This window comes from Hylobates moloch, unplaced genomic scaffold, assembly GCF_009828535.3.
Source record: "Hylobates moloch isolate HMO894 unplaced genomic scaffold, HMol_V3 SCAFFOLD_15, whole genome shotgun sequence".
Classification (NCBI taxonomy): domain Eukaryota; kingdom Metazoa; phylum Chordata; class Mammalia; order Primates; family Hylobatidae; genus Hylobates; species Hylobates moloch.
In genome coordinates, this window is record NW_026652290.1 from 38,377,219 (window position 1) to 38,384,404 (window position 7,186).

The 7,186-nt window shown below is 44.0% G+C and overlaps 1 pseudogene; it reads left to right on the top strand.

The window, feature by feature from the left end:
• Window positions 1–1,266: 1,266 nt before the first annotated feature.
• LOC116483722 (adenosylhomocysteinase-like) lies at window positions 1,267–2,549 on the top strand (annotated as a pseudogene).
• Window positions 2,550–7,186: the final 4,637 nt, after the last annotated feature.

Here is a 7,186-nt window from a genome sequence, read left to right on the forward strand (position 1 = left end):
AAGCTTTCAGCTGGGAAGTGGGGCACTGGTGTCCCCTCCTTGTAGACACTCCTCATCAAACCACAGGGTCTCATAAAGCCCCATTTATTTGATTATGGAGAAGAGAGGGAGACCCTTTTTCATTCCTGACACCTCAGATCTATGAGGCCCCAACAGCCCTTCCATCCTTCTTTACTCTGTAATCCTCTTATATAAACTGGGAAGGAGGGGATGGTCATTGGAGTGGTAGCAGGGGTGGTTCTGCCACTGCTCAACAAACAGAGGCCAGTGTCTGGCAGTATATAGTATATTTTTTATCATTTGTCAGTTCAGAGCCTTGGAGTATTTTCCAGCTCAAAATAAAAAATGTCAGCTCCTTACTTTGTGGATGTACTTTAGGAAATCATCAGTACCATTTATCAGATATTTTTATTTTCCTGTTAGGCACTTGGTGGAATTGCATTTCCTTACCTTCTTGGAGTTAGGTAAGGCCGTGCTTTAGCCAGTAATTATTTTATATTGGGAGGGAAGCTTTAAGAGCTTGAGTGTCATTTACTTGATTCCCGTGTTCATATCTAGCGACTGTGGAAGAATGTACCCAAACGGAGCCTCCGTTAGGCCAGGTCTTCATGTGTTTAGGATGAGCCAAGCTTCCCTGTGGTCTTTGTGTTGAATACGTGGTGTGAGTGGGAAATATATTTTGTGTATGTGAAAAGCCACACAGATTTTTTTTTTTTTTTGAGACGGAGTCTCGCTGTGTACCCCAGGTTGGAGTGCAGTGGCACGATCTCAGCTCACTGAAAGCTCCGCCTCCTGGGTTCACACCATTCTCCTGCCTCAGCCTCCCGAGTAGCTGGGACTACAGGCGCCCGCCAACACGCCCGGCTAATTTTTTGTATTTTTAGTAGAAACGGGGTTTCACTGTGTTAGCCAAGATGGTCTCGATCTCCTGACCTTGTGATCCGCCAGTCTCGGCCTCTCAAAGTGCTGGGATTACAGGCGTGAGCCACCGCGCTCGGCCCTCAAAGTGCTGGGATTACAGGCGTGAGCCACCGTGCTGGGCCAAGCCACACAGATTTTTGAGTGATCTGTCACTGCAGCAAAATCTAACTTAGGCTGAAGAATACAATGTTGTTGCATTAAACATGAGCAGCCAGGTCAGAAGCTGATCAGGACTAGAAAATGCAGATCTGCCCTGCTCAGTGCCGCCTGCCCCATGCCTGTTCCCTCTCTGAGGCCCAGCCCCCTTTGTCCGTGTCCATCACACTTTGTGGAAGCGTTGCCAGCATGTCTGACAAACTGTCCTATAAAGTTGCTGACATCGACCTGGCCGCCTGGGGACACAAGGCCCTGGATATTGCAGAGAATGAGATGCTGGGTCTGATGCGTGTGTGGGAGCTGTACTCGGCCTCCAAGCCACTGAAGGGCACCCATATCTCTGGCTGTCCGTATGTGATGTGGAGAGAGCCATCCTCACTGAGACCCGTTGTCTCCCTGGATGCTGAGGTACAGTGGTCCAACTGCAACATCTCCACCGAGGACCAGGTGACAGCTGCCATTGCCAAGGCTGTCATTCCAGTGCATGCCTGGAAGGGTGAAACAAGCAAGGGGTACCTGTCATGCATCCAGCAATCACTACTTCAAAGACGTGCCTCTCAGCATGATTCTGGATGATGGTAGCGACCTCACCAGCCACATCCACACCAAGTACCCACAGCTCTTGCTGGGCATCCAAGGCATCTCAAAGGAGACCACCACTGGGGTCCACAACCTACATAAGATGATGGCCAAGGGGATCCTGAAGGTGCCTGCGGTCAACAACTCCATCACCAAGAGCAAGTTTCACAGCCTCCGAGGCTGCCGGGCCTCACGGATGGCATCAAGAGGGCTATAGACGTGATGATTTTCGGCAAGGTAGCCATGGTGGCAGGCTATGGAGACATGGGCAAGGGCTGTACCCAGGCCCTGTGGGATTTTGGGGACCCCTTCATCATCACCAAGATCGGCCCCATCAACCTGCTACAGACTGCCATGGAGGGCTATGAGGTAACCGCCATAGATGAGGCCTGCCAGGAGGGCAACATCTTTGTCACTGCCACAGGCTGTGTTGACATCATCCTTGGCCAGTACTTTGAGCAGATGAAGGATGATGCCATCATGTGTAACCCTGGTCACTTTGACATGGAGATCAATGCCAAGTGGCTAAAAGTGAACACTGTGGAGAAGGTGACCATGAAGCCCCAGGTGGTCAGGACTGGCTGAAGAGCAGCACTGCACCATCCTGCTGGTTGAGGGTCTGCTGGTCAGCCTGGGCTGTTCCATGGGCCACACTGGCTTTGTGATGAGTGTGACTCCTTTACCAACCAGGTGATGGTGCAGATTGAGCTGTGGACCCACCCAGACAAGTACCCTGGTGGGATTCACTTGCTGCCCAAGAAGCTGGATGAGGCAGTGGCTGAATCCCACCTGGGCAAGCTGAGTGTGAAACTCACAAGTTGACCAAGAAGCAGGCCCAGTACCTGGGTATGTCCTGTGACAGCCCCTTCAAGCCAGATCACAACCGCTACTGAGAGTCATGCCTGCCCTTCACCTTCCAGCTGCTATCCTTGCCCAGGCCCCGCCTCTCCTCCGTAAGAGCAAACGGCACCAACTTTGCGACTGGTTTGTCAGTGTCTGCCATAGACTCCCTGGTGCTAGTCCCTCAGTTTTTGGCCTCTGCTGCACCCCTCATACTGTTCCAAGTGTGGCAGGGGGAATCGAAAGGCCCTTCCTCAAGCCCTGGTCAGGATGGAGGTAGAAGGGAGACAGCCACAGGGAACCGTGAGCTCAGTGGTCTTGGAACTGCTCACTAAGTCAGTCCTTCCTAAGCCTGGAAATTGGTAGTGGAGTCACAAAGCCCATGTACCTTACCACCTAGGCCTTCACCTGGCCTGTGGATTTATACCTATGTGCTTGGTTCAGTGGTTCCTCAGCCCATGACAGATGGAAGGCGCCATTTTCAAAGGCAAGGAGGAACTGTTTGAATTTTCCTGAGAGCCTGGCTTGATGCTGGGCCTTCTCTTAAACCTCATTAACAATGAGGTTGGTACTTTTAGTCTCTATTTTACAGGGGTTAGAATAGACCACTAAGGGACAACTGAGAAAGGACAGAGAAGGGACAGCCAGAGGTTGAAAGGGGCCAGAAAGACACAAAGCCAGCATATATCTGCCATCATTTTGTAACAAGAGGGTTCCTATCACAACCCTGGGTCCAAAATAGAGTAATCTGATTTATAGTATTTATATAATGTTTATAACCTTAAAGAAAGCAGGAAGGTGAGTAAATAAAAATCTTGGTGCCTGAAACAATTTTGAGGCTTTATTTTATAAATAATCGACTGCCAACAATGTATGGTATGAATGAGGGGCTATAGTCACATACCAATGAAGCATTGAGAAGACAAGGGGTTGTCTGCAGTGTGAGGGCTGTAGGCAACCCATTAGGCTTGAAAGAATGAGTAAAGAGGGAACTCTTGTCTTTTCAGACATGTCTCTTGTAAATAACCTGTTTTTAACCCAATCTTAGACTGTCATTTAATAGATGAATTTAACTCATTTATAATTTTTTTAAAAAAAGAAAAAGATGCAGATCTTCTCTATGTGAGATGCTAAGAGGTACCCAGACTGTGCCTAGCATCCTTCTTAGAAGAACAAGAACATGTGCAAAGGAAATTGACAGCAATGGAGTCAAAGTCACACAGCGGGTAAGTTATAGTCTTTACAAGACATCTGTTTTGAGGCTTTGCATATCCAGGTTTACATTTTCTGCCCTTGCCATATTTTCTTTCCTTCAAAGTTATTTATGTGATGAATATAAACTTATAATAATTTAATTATTAGCGACTATTAGTAATTTTTTTCAGTTGATCTATGTTGCCTTTAGGGAGCTGTATTTATGATTATGGTTTCTTTATTGAATTCTGGTAGCAAGTAATAAACACGTCCATGTATGTAAACAGAGCAAGTTGGATTTTGAGGGTATTAATATGTGCTGATCTAATTGGCCTCAAGGCAGTCAGAGACACAGCTTGGCAAGCAAGCCAGTGGAGGTAACATCTCCTGCCGTGGAGTCAGAGCAAATACCACTCTTTGCATAGCACCATACTGAAACCATTTGTACTAAGTACATATCTAAGTGATTACGCATGGAAATATCCTGAATCATAATCTTTCCCCTGTAAAAAGTGATTTTAACAGTGACGTGGATATGTTTTTCAAAGCACACTTGAGAGAAGGAAATTGTGACCTGCTCAGTTGTGTTTCTGCATTCTCAGGTTGGGCTACTGGGGATCTGCTGGGCTCCAGGTCTGGCTGCTTGAATATTCAAGGTCTGAGATTATTGCTTAATTTTTCCTGCTTTTTTAGCCAAATGTGTGATAGAAATCATCCAGCCCTGCATTTTGTCAAGTTCCTGAGGCATAACATGGAGTAAAACATTCCAGAATTGTATATGGGTGTCACTCTCTAAATATAAAATCATAGACCACATGATTATTATTCTGAATATTGGTATTTTAAATGGGAGGTTATTAATTATTCTGAATATTTGCACTTTAAATGGAAAGTTGTTTTGAGCAAGAAACTACCTACTGAAAAATAATTCGTGGTCCAACAGACATTGGCCATGTGGAACTAAATCTGGGAGAATCTCCGGTCTCAAACTGCTACTAAAAGTTTCAAAATTGAATGGGCAAGTAAGTATGGTCATTAAAATTTAAGTGGATGAAAATTGGATAATTGCATGCTGCTTTTTATCTTGACACATATTGTATTAAAAGTTACTATGCAAAAGAACCATTATCTTGGGAAATAAACAGATGAGAAGATTAAACAAGTGACTATTTCTAAATCATATAAGTGGGAGGAGAGTAGTTGAAAAGCATTATTTCACTGTTCCTACAATGCCCAGCTCGGGGCTGCACACATAACAGCCACTCAGTAAATATTTGTTGAGTCTGTTAATGTATGAATGCAAACAAAATTCCTATCTTTCCATTAAAATGGAGTAAGTACAATAGAGGAAATTATTTTAAAATGTAGTCCAGTATCCAAAACAAATCATCTCAATTTAGGTCTTAATTAGTATGAGAGTACATTGTTGTTATTCGTTTTCCAAATTTGTTTAACGATCATGACAGGATTACTTGTGGTATATTCCCTAGGTTGAGTTTATGTAAAAAAAAAAAAAAAAAAAAAATCTTTCTCCACTGCCTTGATATATTTGGCACCCTTTCTGTGAAGTGCTCAAAATATCATTTTGGGGGTACATTTTAGAGATGCGAAGGGAAATGTCTGAGCTATAAAATCCAAATCGGGATCTCCTTTTTAGTTTCAAGCTAAAGAAAGAAATTCTTCATTGAATATACATGCATCTCACATGTTCTAGGGCCTGGTAGTGTTGGAGATTGTTTACGTAGCGTATGTAGTTTTACATTCAATAAATGCTTTCTGATCGGCAGATAGACCAGTAAAATGCTTCAAGGTAGTATGGCCATTCATTTGGAATTGTCTATTTGATCTGCAGAAGGCAAGACACACAGAAACCTCCCACTGCTGGATAGGGTTTAGGACAGGGCAAGGAAGTACGTTTCTGGTCTGCAAGCAAAGATTCCTGATTGAGAATTCCCTTTATAGTGAAAGCTGGGTAATAACAGCTTTTAAAAGCTTCAATTTCCAATGTCAAGAGGTTTTTTTTTTTAAGGAGAATCTCTACTGTAACCAAAGAATTCAGCCTAAAATTCTAGAAGGCCCCGTGGCCACTTATTGTGGTGTTTGTTCTCCCTGGAGCAACCTTTCTTTCCTTCCCTCTACCCCACAGCCTCCAACAAAACACACAGAGGTCACGAGCCACAATTGGCTTTGGCCAAGCTTCAGTTTAGGTTTCCTAACAAGTAACCACTAGCCCTCTTTTCCCCTAAATGATATCCTATTGATTCTGTAGGATTCATGCATTTTAGGGTATTTTGATATTTTTGCAGGGAATAAAGTTCAGTTCCCAGGTGAATCTCACTCTTTTCTCCTCTTGTGTTTCCATCAAGAAACCTAAAACTTGTCATTATGTAATTCTTTTCCTTCTTTTAGAGACAGGGTCTCTTTCTGTTGCTCAGGCTGGAATGCAGTGGTGCAATCAGAGTTCGCTGCAGCCTCTAACTCCTGGATTTAAGTGATCCTCCCATCTCAGTCTTGGAGTGGCTGGGACTAGAGGCATGCACCACCATGCCCAGCTAATTTTATTATTTTTTTGTACAGACAGAATCCCAGTATGTTGCCCAGGCTGATCTTGAACTTCTGACCTCAAGCGATTCTCCTGCCTCAGCCTCCCAAAGTGCTGGGATTACAGGTGTGAGCCACCATGCCTGGCTGCATTGTAGAGGTCTAATTACGAAGAGAAGTGAAGCTAACAGACAAATTGCCTGATACATTCAAAGTCACCGACAGCCTTCTGGAGTTGGGATTAGAAGTTTGTTTTTAGCTTTCTAATTTCCTGCTCAGCTTCTTGTCCATAACCAGCATGATAAGAGGGGATCTCTGGTGGTCACAGCTTCCATCACACAGTGGTTTGATTAATAGGCCAACACTCATAAAGTGCACATGGTGGTTCCAGGACAGAGGAAATGCCAACAAGTGCTGGTTTCTGTTATTGTTATAATTGGCTTGTCATACACCAGAGCATATTTTTCTTGCTTTGACCCAAAATACTAAGGCCATTTACCTGATAGTCCTTTTGCTCCTGTTTAGAAAAGAGCACATTAAATATATTTTCAAGCATTTACTTCATCACATCCTTGTTACCCATAGCACTTCACAAAGCAACCTTCTTTCATCCAAACTCTGCTTCCCCTTCCAGTCATCACCCAAGATCATTGTTAGTCACTCATAATGACCCTGGGATCTCAGAGACAGTAGGATTACCGGGGAAAAATTTTATCCAAGTGATGATTTCATATGTAGCTACTATTCATCAACCCCTGACTACATACTAGTTCCCAAAACTAAACTTCAGAAATTTGTAGGTGAGTATCAGACCTCATTTTCTCATTTCTGGGGAATGGGACAGCTAGGACCGAGGTGACAGGTGACCTTAGCACACTACTCTGTCCCATAGGTAAATTTACGTATGCTCTCTTCACTTTACCCTTATTTCCCTAGAGTTTTAATTTTATTTTAA